Raw genomic sequence first — 13,991 nt, forward strand, 5'->3', positions numbered from 1 at the left:
CTTGAACTCACAAAGTTAAGGTTTTTTTTACAACATAAACATTTGCTAACATGAATGCTTTTGCAGAAGAAATGAATATCCTGATTTGCTGGTTACCCCACAAGATGGTTGCTTAGTTAATTCTCACATGTCTACACATTATCTATGAACAGTTACCCCTGCTAAGACACCGAAGATAGTAGGGCATCTTAAGAAATGGGATTTACAACAGTAGATGACTAGAAGCTGCAAGTGAGATTGTAGAACACTGTTGCTGAACCTACAAGTAATTTGTGTAGTAGATTGTTTTCCTATGAAATTAAAGAACTTCCTTTTTTCAAAGACGAGCACTGGGCTGCACAGTGAATTACGGTGTCTGCTGCTTGAATGTGAGTTATGGGTCTCTGCTCCCCAGACATCTTCACTGAGATACTTTTGACTGCTCACCCTCACTGCCTTGAGGGTCAAATGTGGAAGGGGTGTGCATGGCCCATTTCCTGAGCCATAGTAGGACAGATCATGTTAAATACATTTGGATCCACACATTATTCCACTGTGTGTGGGACCTGCTAGCATAAATTCTTCACTTTTGTGGAGGCAAGCAGGGGAGATGAAATCAAGATCGATGGACGCTATATAGTACCCCCTCAGATTACAACAAGGAATAAAGTTAATTGCCTTAAGCTGCATTCCTCACTTTGAGTGCCAACTACTAACGAAGCAAAACAGCCACTGAAAGTGAGGATTTCAATACTGTTAGTAAACAATCACAACAAGATGTAAAAATGAGCTAGACAAATCCTCTTCACAGACGAGGTCTCTGGTAAAACTGCTAAAGAAATGGCTGAAAGTGCCCCCCCCCAAAGTCACGTCCCTAGATACCACATTGAAGGAACTAATAGCACTCAGAAGAACAATGACGACAACAAAATCCTCGCTGCTATCCTCTCTATTACAGCAAATATTGCCTCCTTCAATGCACCCTTTCTGGGCAAGTCATGATCACAGTTGATACCCTCAAAATATGACAAAGGGTGTGCTGCACCTTGATGATTAGGATTCATCAAACACTGACTTTGTGAGGTCACTAATCAATGTGACCTATCCCGATAGCTTATGCATGATCAGATGCAAAGTCTAGATGACAAAAAATCATGGAAGATGAAATAGGGAAAGTGACAAAGGACTTCCCCCACAGTATGGTCATAGGGGTCAATTGATACCCTGCAGAATATTTCAAAGTAAACAAAGACCTGCTAGTTTCTTTACTGTATAAACCCTTAAAAGAGTCACAGGGAAATCACACCCTGCAGAAAGAAACTAGGAGAAGAAGCTGGCGATCTCACTCCACTTAGAGAAAAACATTTCCCATGTTCAATGGGAATAGCTGTTCCGGATCATGAAAAAAGTAGGAATTTGAATGCAAATCATGGTGTGAGTTAAAGGGTTATACAAACACCACCTCTTAAGTTTATGTTCAAAGGCTATATATACATCCTCAGCATTCAACATCAAGTGGGGATTTAGACAAGAGTGCCCTCTTTCTCTCTTGCTATTTATACTTAAGCTAGAGTCCTTGGCAATGTTACCTGTTACAAATTATCCCAAAGCGGGGGGGCATACAAGGCACTATTCTATGCAGACAATATACTAGTGACCATAACAAAACTTGCTGGTGTTCCAATTGCCACAATTACTATACATACTCAATAACTGCTCTGGGAACATACCATATTGAACAACTTTCGGACCACAGATGAGGGATACAGTCGGCATAGTGGCCGTCTGACAGCACAGCCAGATCTTGAATGTCACTTTGACCTGTACACAGAGATTATTTATTATGGGGAGAACAGACTGCAACAGCATTAGCCACAGCAGTGTTCTGCATCCTTAGACTGTGGAAGACAAAACTTAGCCCTACCCATCAAGTCTTGGTTGCATAAAATGTACAATGTTGTCTCTAATGAACATGTGATTTAAAGCCTGAATGACCACTTAGATAAAATCCAGGTTACATGGGTTATTTTTGTGGGTAATCTCTGCCTACTCAAAGGATTAACCTACAATCTGTCCCTAGGCTAAAGATGTGTGTTTAATGGTTGTCGAATTTCCTGGTCCACCTAGAAGGGTAAAAACAGAGAGAGTGTGTCCACAACCTGCCCCTGAACTAAACATTTTTGATACAGACAAAATGAGAGCAAGGTTGCCTTGAACCAACTATACAAAGTGGTGCTGTGGGTCTCCTGCCAGCAACCTACCTCAGTGAGGGCATTGGAGGAAGGCAAACTGCAAAGAATTAACCTATGAACTGTCCCTAGGCTAAAGATGTGTAGTTGATGGCAGTCAAAGTTCCTGGTCCACCTGGAAGAGGAAAAAGAGAGAGAGTGTGCCTACATCCTGTCCCTGAACTAAATATTATTGGCACAGACAGCAGAAACAAAATGAGAGCAAGATTGCCTTAAACCAACTATACAAAGTGGTGCTGTGGGTCTCCTGCCAGCAAACGCACCTCAGTGAGGGCATTTCGGAAGGCAAACTGCAAAGAATTAACCTTGGAGCTGTCCCTAGGCTAAAGATGTGTAGTTGATGGCTGTCGGTGTTCCTGGTCCACGTAGAAGGGGAAAAAGAGAGAGAGTGTGCCTATATCCTGTCCCTGAACTAAACATTCTTGGTACAGACAGCAGAAACAAAATGAGAGCAAGGTTGCCTTAAACCAACTATACAAAGTGGTGCTGTGGGTCTCCTGCCAGCAAACACACCTCAGTGAGGGCATTGGAGGAGTGCAAACTGCAAAGAATTAACCTATGAACTGTCCCTAGGCTAAAGATGTGTAGTTGATGGCTGTCGGTGTTCCTGGTCCACCTAGAAGGGGAAAAAGAGAGAGAGTGTGCCTATATCCTGTCCCTTAACTAAACATTCTTGGTACAGACAGCAGAAACAAAATGAGAGCAAGGTTGCCTTAAACCAACTATACAAAGTGGTGCTGTGGGACTCCTGCCAGCAAACACACCTCAGTGAGGGCATTGGAGGAAGGCAAACTGCAAAGAATCAACCCACAAGCTGTCCCTCAGCCAATTCTATGGTTAAATTGCCAAGTCTATCTGTCCACCTGTAATAAAATGTATGCATGTAACTTGACCCTATGCTAATCATGTGGAAAAATTCAGGAATAGATCTGGATTCCCAGAAAATATACCAAGATACTTTTTGTGGGCTACCCAGGAGGTCCACAGATTTGGCATACCTTCTAGTCACCGACTTACCTTAATGATACCTCTTTGACAACAAACAACAGTCTTGCCTGCAGGGCAACATGTTTGTTCATGTTCTTCTTCACTTCCCCTCCAGCATCATCATCACCGTACAGTTTCCAACTTTTGGAAAAAATATTTTAACAATTAAGTGCTAGTAGTCAAAAGCTACCATTGTCTTCACAACTATAGTAGATGGGAGTCTTACAGTTATCACTGCAGTTACAGAAAGCTTTGTAAATAAAGCTTTATCTGAATAAAAGAAAATGAGATGCATTTCAAAAACAAAAAATGAAATGCACTATTTCAGAAACTGGCTGAGCATTCTATGCCTTTTTCGTTCCTTAACCGGTATTAGGGACACCGCTGCCTGTGACAGGGTGCAAGACTCTGACACTCAAGTACATATTTTACGTTTTCTGACAAATGTTGTCTTCTGACCTTATCAAGAAACAGGGCCATAGCAGGAAAACACTTGCATTCATCAGTCCACTAATCCATCCTGCATAAAATAATCAAATTTGTTGCCTTTCCACATAGTGCTTATGTTTCATACTGTTGGAGGCTGCAGAAACATGTACATGCTACAAGTAGGAAAGTGAGCTGCCTCTCAAACTACAGCTTCTTTAGAGCGTTTCATTTGCTAAAGCTGCTTTATAAGAAATAATGTTTCCTTAGGACATTACGAAGCAGCAAATTTTGATATTATTTCATTTAAAGGTCATGCATTTTCCAGTACAAGGGAGAGGTCTTTGCTCAAAAACAAAATCTTATTGATGACCTTGTGTGGGTGCTGTGAGAAGAACTGATGGGGAAGATAGCAGAGATAATTGCAAAAGCACTAAAATGATGTCATAGCCAAGTCTATTTTCAATTTGAACAGGTCATAGTGCAGACACATTCTACTTAAATCGGCCCATAAGTGAATGATAAAATGACGTGCATCATGTGCACATCCATCCTTATAATCCGCTTGTGACGGGTCAACCGCATTTCGGTCGCACCCGCTATACCCCTGGGGCACCAGTTCGGACACTGTTCCTGACCTGGATGTAAATCGGGCAGGAACCTATCCAGCTCCACTTCCAGGTGACGAAGGGCTTTGTAAAGCCCTTCTCGCTGTAGACCGGGAGAGGATGGGAACAGAGGAAGTGGCAGACGGGACACCACACACAGCGACGGCAGGACCCGGACCAGCGGAGGCACCAGGACCAGCAGCGGCAGGACCCGGACCAGCAGAGGCACCCGGACCAGCAGAGGCACCCGGATCAGCGGTGGCAGGACCCGGACCAGCGGCAGCACCTGGACCACCAGCGTCCTGCCAGAAGACGGCATCGGGCCAGGAGGCAGAGCGACCCTGGACCCAGCCACACTCAAGGAAGAGCGTGGCCCCAGCAGGTACATGGGATTAGGGACAATCTGAGTTGCGTTTTTTTTCTCTCCCAGAGACGAGCGGGAGGCGGGAGGGTGTTGTTTCGGCAAGTATTTGCTTTCTATATATTTTGTCTAGTTCTACCTTATTATTTCATTTTTGTTTGGTTGGTTGTGTATGGCCTGCTGTGCAGCCTTCAGTAAAGCCAATAGACAGAGTAAACCTGAATTTGCACGCCACAGAGGCTTAAGAGTGCGACAGATAGAAGAAATAAAGAGAGTAGGGAAAAGGAATCAGAGGAAACGTAAGAGAGCGACAGATAGAAGAAACAGAGAAATAAAGAGAGTAGAGAAAAGGAATTAGAGAAAATATAAGAGAGCGACAGATAGAAGAAACAGAGAAATAAAGAGAGTAGAGAAAAGGAACAAGAGGAAACGTAAGAGAACGACAGATAGAAGAAACAGAGAAATAAAGAAGAGTAGAGAAAAGGAACCAGAGGAAAAGTAAGAGAGTTACAGATGGAAGAAAAGAGAGAGAGAAGCCGAAGAATAGATAAAAACAATAAACAGGACAAGAAAAACAGAACAGAAAGAAACACAATAACAAGAGGAAAACTTACCAGACTGCTCATCAGTGCTTTGTTTCTGCTTTCTCCCACATGTGCCACCTGAGAGCCCATCTGGAAGAAAGAAGAAGAAGATGGCGATCACTCTGTGAAACAAGACAGAATTTCGACGAAAGGAAGACAACCAAAATAAATCAAAACATCACCTACAACCACTAATCCACTCAATTAAGACATCATGTGCACCATATACTCTGGCTACTAGTCGTCATTATGGTATCCCCTGTCACACCGCTGTATTTTGTTCCTTTCATAATTTGTTAAATATTCACTGCAAGCTTTGATGCTCGTATTTTATTCCTACATTTTTTTAAATATCCGCCGGCATGATACAAGGTAATTGAAGTATGCTGTTTATGTTGTAAACCCAAATTAGCTAATATCTCTAATTTGCATTGCCCCATCAATCAATCAAGGATTTGTAAAGCACGACTACTCACCAGTGAGGGTCTCAAGACCCTGGGAGTAGAGGAGTGCTGAGGATCAGTCGAAGAGCCAGGTCTTGAGATCCGTCCTGAACTGCGATAGGGTGGGGGACTGCCTGAGACGGATGGGGAGGGTGTTCCAGGTCTTGGTTGCGATGTGGAAGAAGGATCTTACTCCAGCTGTGGTCTTCCAGATGCGGGGGACGTTGGCGAAGGCCTGGTCGGCGGAGTGGAGCTGTCTGGCGGGAGTGTAGAAGGAGAGTCTGTGGTTGAGGTAGGATGATCCGACTTCATTGAGGGCCTTGTAGGCATGGGTCAGGACCTTGAAGGTGATTCTCTTGTTGATAGGCAGCCAGTGTAGGTCTCTCAGAAGGGCGGAGGTGTAACTGTGTCGGGGGGCATTCTTGATGAGACGGGTGGAGGCATTCTGGATGCATTGCAGTCTTTTTCGGGTCTTGGCAGTGGTTCCAGCGTAGAGTGCATTGTCGTAGTAGAGGCGGCTGCTGACAAGGGCCTGGGTGACGGTCCTTCTGGCTTCAGTAGGGATCCACCTGTAGATTTTCCGGAGCATGCGCATGGTGTGGAAGCAGCTTGATGAGACGACACTCACCTGTCGGTCCATAGAGAGTGATGAGTCTAAGATGGCACCGAGGTTGCAGGCGTGGTCGGTAGGGGTAGGGCCCTTTCCGAGGGCGGTGGGCCGCCAGGAGTCGTTCCAGGTTGAGGGTTTTGCGCCAAGGATGAGGAGTTCTGGTTTGTCTGAGTTCAGTTTGAGGCAACTGTCTTTCATCCAGGCAGCGACTGCTTTCATTCCTTCGTGGAAGTTGATCTTGGTGGTGGTCGGGTTGTTGGGAAGGGAGTAGGGGCCAGATGTAGCAAAGTATTTGCACGTCGCAAATGGCGAAAATCGCCATTTGCGAGGTGCAAATGCCTCTTTGCTATGCAGAAATGCATATTGCGAGTCGGTACCGACTTGCAATATGCATTTCAGAATCGCAAATAGGAAGGGGTGTTCCCTTCCTATTTGCGATTCGGAATGGAATGCAATACCATTTGCGACCGCATATGCGGTCGCAAAGGGTATCGCAGTTACCATCCACTTCAAGTGGATGGTAACCCACTCGCAAATTGGAAGGGGTCCCCACGGGACCCCTTTCAGTTTGTGAATGGACCCAAAACATTTTTTTCAGGGCAGGTAGTGGTCCAAGGGACCACTGCCTGCCCTGAAAAAAAACCAAAACTAAAGGTTTAGTTTTTTCTTTTAAGTGCAGCTCGTTTTCCTTTAAGGAAAACGGGCTACACTTAAAAAAAAAAAAAAAACTGCTTTATTGAAAGCAGTCACGAACATGGAGGTCTGCTGACTACAGCAGGCCTCCATGTTTGCGAGTGCCTAGACTCGCTATGGGGCCGCAATTAGCGACCCACCTCATTAATATTAATGAGGTGGGTCATTGCGACCCCATAGCGAGTTGCAGACGGTGTCTGAGACACCGTTCTGCATACCAATTTGCGAGTTGCAAATTGCGAGTCGGAATGACTCGCAATTTGCAACTCGCAAATTGGATTTTTCCTACATCTGGCCCGAAGTGTTGTCGACGTAGGAGACGATGTTGAGTGTGTGGCCTGTAACGATGGTGGCCAGCGGGGCCATGTAGAGGTTGAAGAGGGTGAGACTCAGCGATGATCCTTGGGGGACGCCACAACTGATCTTGGTGTCTTCTAGAGAAAGGGGGGGAGTCGGACTTTCTATGTTCTGCCGGTGAGGAACGAGGAGAGCCATTGCAGTGCTGAGTCTCGGATGCCGGCGTCGTGGATTCGGGTGCGTAGTGTGTCATGGGAGACCGTGTCGAAGGCGGCAGAGACGTCCAGGAGAATTACGGTCTCGCCTTGGGCAAGGAGGGTGCAGATGTCGTCTGTGGCTGCGAGGAGGGCGGTCTCGGTGCTATGGTTGCTCCTGAATCCTGACTGAGGGGTCTAGGATGTTGTTGGCTTCCAGGAAGGTGGTGAGTTGTATGTTGACTGCCTTTTCAATGACTTTGGCCGGGAAAGGGAGCAGAGAGATGGGCCAATAGTTCTTGAGGTCTGTCGGGTCACCTGAGGGTTTCTTCACTAGAGGGTTGATCTCAGCGTGTTTCTAACTCTCTGAGAAGGTGGCGGTTTCGAGGGAGCGGTTGATGGTATGTCGGAGCTTTGGTGCAATGATGTTGCTGGCTTTGTTGAAGATGTGGTGGGGGCAGGGGTCTGTGGATGCTCCTGAGTGGATGGTTGCCATGATGTTGCAGATCTGTGATGTTGTTCCAGTGAACGAGGGCGGGGCGTGGTGATGCTTCGGTCGACAAGCTGGTGGTGGGAGTAGTGGGGGGGCCCTGGGTGGTAAAGCTGTCGTAGATGTCTGCGATCTTGCGCTGGAAGTAGTTGGAGTGGTCGATTGGTGTGGTCCTTGCGTACAATCTTGTATCCGTCAGGGATAGCTGTGGCGATGTCAGGTTTCGGTGAGGAAGGCGACATCTGGGGAGGTTGAGTCGAGGAGGATCCAGACCCCGACGGCGTGCATGTGTACGGAGTGGGTGTTGATGAGGATGCAGTTGAGGTGGTTATGTCCTGCTCCTTGGGTCCTTAGGGTGGTGCTCTGGAGGCCTGTGGTACTTCTAGGGTTAAACAGATGCTTCAAAGCAAGGGATTGGGGCAGTACTGGCACAAGTAAAAGAAGAAGGCCAAGGTCAACCAGTTGCCTTCATTAGCAGATGACTACTCCCCAGAGACCAAAGATGGAGTGTCATTTAGAAGGAAGCCTTTGCAGGGGTCTGGTCCCTGAAGAAGTTGATACTATACCTGTGTGTTACTCACTTCCAAATTCAAACTGAGGGAGGAGAACCCAAAATTATTCAGGTGGCCTATTTCCCTAGAGGGGATGGACTTCACAGTGTAACACATACCCAGGACTGCCCATTCCAATGCAGATGAACTTTCCAGTTTTTTCCACTTAGATGATGAGGACTACCAGGGTGTAGGTTAGTTGCTCATAACCTTTCAGATGGGGGGCATGTAGGAAAGTAATTATTTTTGTACTGATCACCCCAATTTTTTGACTGATGGTGGTTATTGGCACTGAAAGTGCCCTGGCTCTGATACCCAGGGCCAGTGCTCTGTCCCCTAAAGTGTATATGGTAATTGGCATAATTCTAATTAGCAAGGACAACCTTCCTGTAAGTCCCTAGTATATGGCTGACTTAATGCACTTACGTGTGGACGATTTCTGGTGTCTGGTGTCGTTTTAATGCAAAAAGAACAAGTATGGATAGAATGCTTGAATGGAATGCTTGAATTAATCTCAGCCATTGGCAGTCTCTTGGGCTGCATGCCAATCCATTGTTTTTTGCCTACCAGGCCACGTCTGTTTGGACCCAGTCATATGCAAATCAGCCTTGCCCCTGCTCCTCATGGGAACAGTCCACCCCGAACTGCCAGGCCAGGTCCTCCTTGAACCAGAACACATGCAAACTAGAACAGTTTCAACCTAGTTGGGGTCCTAACCCACCTATAGCTTGGTTCCAGTAGCACAGTGAACCTAGGTCCCACATCTGAGCATACCCAGCACACTTAGCGTGGCAATGCAAAAAGGAGGAGACTGGATCGGCATTGATGTCACTGATGTCGATTCACTGATTGGATTGACCTTGCTGATTCGTCCCACCTAAAAGCTCAGGCAGAGCCCAACTCGGTGTTGGGAAGAAAGCCATTGACAACTGCTTCAAGAGCCTACCCACTGTTGATGCTGAGAATTCAATGCCCGTCTTTTCACCCAGCTGCATAGGGCTGCCGTTGTCAACTCAAACTTTAGTTCCAAGAAACCTGAGGACCCGCCCACGAGCCTGTCATCAATAGAAAAGCTCCAAGAAAAAGATTAAAGGCCTGATTTAGAAATAGACAGACAGGTTGTGTCATCACAACGGTGACGGATATCCCATCTGAAGAAATCTATATCCTATTGGATTTAATGGGATTTAGATTTCGGTGGACGAAATATCCGTCACTGTTGTGACAGAGTAACCCATCCGCAGAGTTCTAAATCAGTCCCTAAGTTCGAGGGTAAACTTTTGACCGGGAACTAGCCTTCTGCTTATCCGACCCTTGCTTCATCACGGTTGACCTAAAACTTTCACTTTGTCGCAGTCCAGTCTGACCAGATAGCCCTGAGTTGTACTTTAAGACAGAATGCGCAATTTTTGATTTATTCTTTAAAAATTCATATAGTTTGTTCCCTACATTAGATTGTTCTGTGTCATTTTAAAGATAAAAACTATTCTCTATTTTCATAAATTGGTGTTGGATTTTTAATGTGTGGTGTCTTTTACTTATTTTCGGTTTTGGTGGTATTAAATGTTTTACACATGACTGTCTCCTAAATTAAGCTTAACTACCAGGATTGAGCAAGGATTAATTTACTGAGACTTGACTGGACCTATTATTGATTGTGATATTATTAATAGCTAAGGGTGAATACCCCACCTACCAATAACCCACTTGCTAACATAGATATTTTCCATTTTCACCTTGTGCTCCCTTCCCACTCCCATATCTACACCTAGGTAGTTGTTTTACATGTGCAGGAAATGCACGTTGGAGAACTATGCAAATGAAACATGTGATGATCATATGCTGAGCTCTCCACCACATCTTTGTGAAGAGACATTTTACAAACCATAAGTCAGTACTTCTTGAGTACTGTTACTCATGGTTATAAATGGCTTTGTGCATTCAATTCATATTGTTATTGATTTTGGGGAAGTTTATGCTGTCATCATTTGAGGGACCAGAGAGGCCTACAGAAGACATTCTTAGCCCTTTGTACTATTGCTTGATTTCTTTCCAATTCTAAGTAAGAATTATAATTGTTTGTACATAAGATAGCCTGGAGGCTTCATGTATATGCTACAGAAATTGTAATTGTGTTGCCATGCACGTCACACGTTTGAATTGAGACCAAGCTATCTATCTTCTGTCAGAGGTTTGCAAAATGGATACCACTGATGTAGGCAACAGTAACATCTGTGCCAAAAATTGATTCTAAAAGCAATTAACTACTACCACTCTAAGTACTGCAGATTTTGTATTCACAATTTCTAATTTCATTCCTTGTCCTCAAATACACTGTTTAAAACTGCTGAAATTGCAGAATTTCAGGCAGAAAACAACATATTTTAAATGCTCTAGATTCACATTTTTTGAAGCTTTTTTTCACTCTCCATTTTTTGGGCTCTCGTATTTGGATTAGATACTGCCATGATATAAAATGCATAGTTCATTGAATAATTTTGAATACATAGTAAATCTATTACTGTATCAATAACAACAGGGAATTGTCTCTGCTTTCTTACTCAATACTGCTTCTCTAGATCCCCTTGGCAGCTCCCATGTTTACATCCATTTGCTGGACAATGTAAACAGCCCCACTATGTTTAAATTGAGACATCCCTTCCCTAGGTTAAAGCACCTGAATGTCCACACTTCTCTTCTGTAACCAAGAGAGAAGATTGGCATATCTTTTTTCTGATATTGAAAAGGCAGCTAATTTTTTGAAGGAACAGTTCTTATGGTTCTGAACATGTCTAATGGCCACCAGGTATCACACAAATTTCCAATATATCTAAATAAGAAATATTCATTGCCTACTTTAAATGGTGAATTTTTCATTTTATAGAGATGGGGAACATATTATTAGCCTTAGTTTTGTTGAATGTAGCTAGGTGTGGATTGTGACTGGGGTTTGGAATGTTTAATGTGGGCAATGCGAATTCCGATGACTGGTTCCAGGTAAGTCAATTGGTTTCTGGTGCCTGACACTGCTGGTGGGGATTGTCATTGTGTTATCTGTCATCAAGAATATTGAATCTTCTTCACCTGGTTTTAATAAAGCCTGGTTCTTGCACCCGCCTGTGCCGCTCAGAAGATCGCAACACATATCTTTGAGTTGGCATGCTTTTATCATGGTCATATTTCTTTCCTGGACATGAACACTTTACTGGAAGGTGCATTTGTTGCACCACATTGAACAGTAGTGCTTAATTTATAAAATAAATTAAATATAATACAATAAATAAGGGAAGGGATCCAATAGTTTTCTTAAGATCCCCCTTCTGGTTTAACCAATTTCTGTGGTTAATGATTACCAATGCTGCCCAGTACTGATTACATTTCATGACTATTTTTTTGACTATTGTTTAAAATACAGGGAAATAACCCATAACCTAGGGACCCAGGTCTAAACAATATCAGACGCAAATGGTCCTCAAGGGTGAAGTGTCGCCCTTAACTCCCACGGAAAACAAGAATATCATACTAATCCCATAATATCAAAGGTGCTCCTATAAAGAGATGGTGCAGTGCAAAGTGACAAGGTGGAAAAAGTGCACTGGTGCTACATACAAATACATGTGACTGGAACAAATATTATAGTGTCATAAGATATCAATCGTGTATCCCTCTCCACATAAAAAACTAAAAAGTCAGTCCACCCTTGTGTGTTCTGTCAACATTTCAACCTTATATCAAATGGTCTTTATTATTTGCTTTGTGCTGAACCATATTCAATTCTGGCTATTTACTAGATTAGTGCTCAGTTTTTATCTTGTAAGTGCGTTATCATCCCTTGCAGGAAACAAACGCTTCACTGAGGTCGACAGACTTTTTGAACTAGAAAGAAGTGTGGTAAGGCACACACAAATTTATATCAACAACACCCCAACAGTTTAGACACCATGACCAATGTGGCCACAGAAGAAAAATTGCAATAAAGAATAAAGTTCAAAGCTTAATTTTACAACCAAAAAGACAAAGCATAAAATCAAATTGTAAAATTATATAATCACCATAGGCTGCCCAAAGCGGCGAAACAAGTTCAAATGAATTAGCATTAACACAATTAGGCATTCAAGAAGAATCATGCATAGCACCAATTAAATTATCTGAGATACAGAAATATATCTTAAGACAGATCGTATCAACATCATCAACTTCAGTTAAGCATGGCATGGCATTTTGGGCGGGACACAGGTTGTGCCTAAGCTAACCAAATTAGGAAATACATGTGTGGGAATAAACTGATGTAGGCAAAAATACAAAAGGAGACAAAATCATTTGAAAACAAATCATCTTGGGCTACAGAATACTAGCTATAAAAAATAAAAAAGTGAGTGTCAGCAAGATAGATTTGTTTCCAGAAAAAGGGACATGTCAAGAGGAAATGTCAATCAGCTGAGAGAGGTATACCTCTACAAGGGAACAGCATTAAGGGATTCTTTGTTAGCAAAGCATCTGGATAAGCAGCAAAGTTCAGTCAGAAGTGTCATCAGTGAAGGTGAAGAGAGAGAACTGACTTAGGACCTCATTACAAGGCTGGTGGACCAAGGACCGCCAGCCTCACAGTGATGGTTGGACAAAAGAAAATGCAGCTGTCCGATAGCCACATAAGAACCCTGGAAGGATGTGATTCCCAATGGTCCGATGGCGTTCTGAGTTCTTCTCAGCCAGGGTGGCGCTAGGTTTCAAGCAGCCTGGCTGATTCTAACTCAGCTTATTGCCAGCCTTCTTATGGCTGGGGCCCCGCCATGAGAAGGCCTGCAAAAATCATCCAGTGCTGTGGGCCACAGGGGGGGGGGCCTGCACTGCCTGTGCCTAAGACATGGGCAGCTCAAGGGCCCCCCTACCAGCACTGTCAGAATTGGCACTGTTTGCTTTGCAGACAGTATGCTTTCTGAGGGAGCTGTGTGCTATGGTATTGGCCTCAGCTTCCAATGGTTGAAAAAACATTACCTTTTCCTCCCATGCACCAGTGGCTGTCAGTTCTTTCAGGTCATGTTTTAGGTTAATGATGTTTAAGATAAACGTTATTATCTCTTTACTATTATCCGGTATGTACATGCAACTTTGTTCCTCATGTGAAACTTTCAGACTCAGCCTTCCTTTGCGAGCAAAATGTATAATGCAAGACGATTTTGCAAAACCATTGATCTCATAGCCAGCATCTCTATGTCCATAACATGGCACCTGCTGTGTCAGTAGATAATTTATCTACTACCCGTTCACAACTTGCTAATCTTTATATCATTCAAGATCACTCCAACTAATGAAATGATGGCACCAAAAATGTCTCCTGTAATCTCGGCTGCACTAGGTCCTGTCATAACTCTGGAATTCAGTTACTCTTTCCAGACCAGGTTGTTAAATTGTTCACATGATACGTTTTTGAAAATACTAATCCCAGGTAACATGTACCATAACAGTCTTTCGGAAGTTTGTAACAGGAATTTTTCCCACAAATGAAATAAACACCTGGT

General features: G+C 43.8%; 1 long non-coding RNA gene across 1 annotated transcript in view; it reads right to left on the reverse strand.

Moving 5' to 3' along the window:
- The window catches only part of LOC138273520 (uncharacterized), a 69,007-nt gene that overhangs the window by 3,950 nt on the left and 51,066 nt on the right, over positions 1 to 13,991 (reverse strand). The window contains exon 2 of the long non-coding RNA XR_011200286.1: positions 5,225 to 5,284. This is a non-coding gene — a long non-coding RNA (uncharacterized lncRNA). The remainder of the gene's footprint in view (positions 1 to 5,224; positions 5,285 to 13,991) is intronic.

The sequence above is a fragment of the Pleurodeles waltl genome, chromosome 2_2, assembly GCF_031143425.1.
Source record: "Pleurodeles waltl isolate 20211129_DDA chromosome 2_2, aPleWal1.hap1.20221129, whole genome shotgun sequence".
Lineage (NCBI taxonomy): Eukaryota > Metazoa > Chordata > Amphibia > Caudata > Salamandridae > Pleurodeles > Pleurodeles waltl.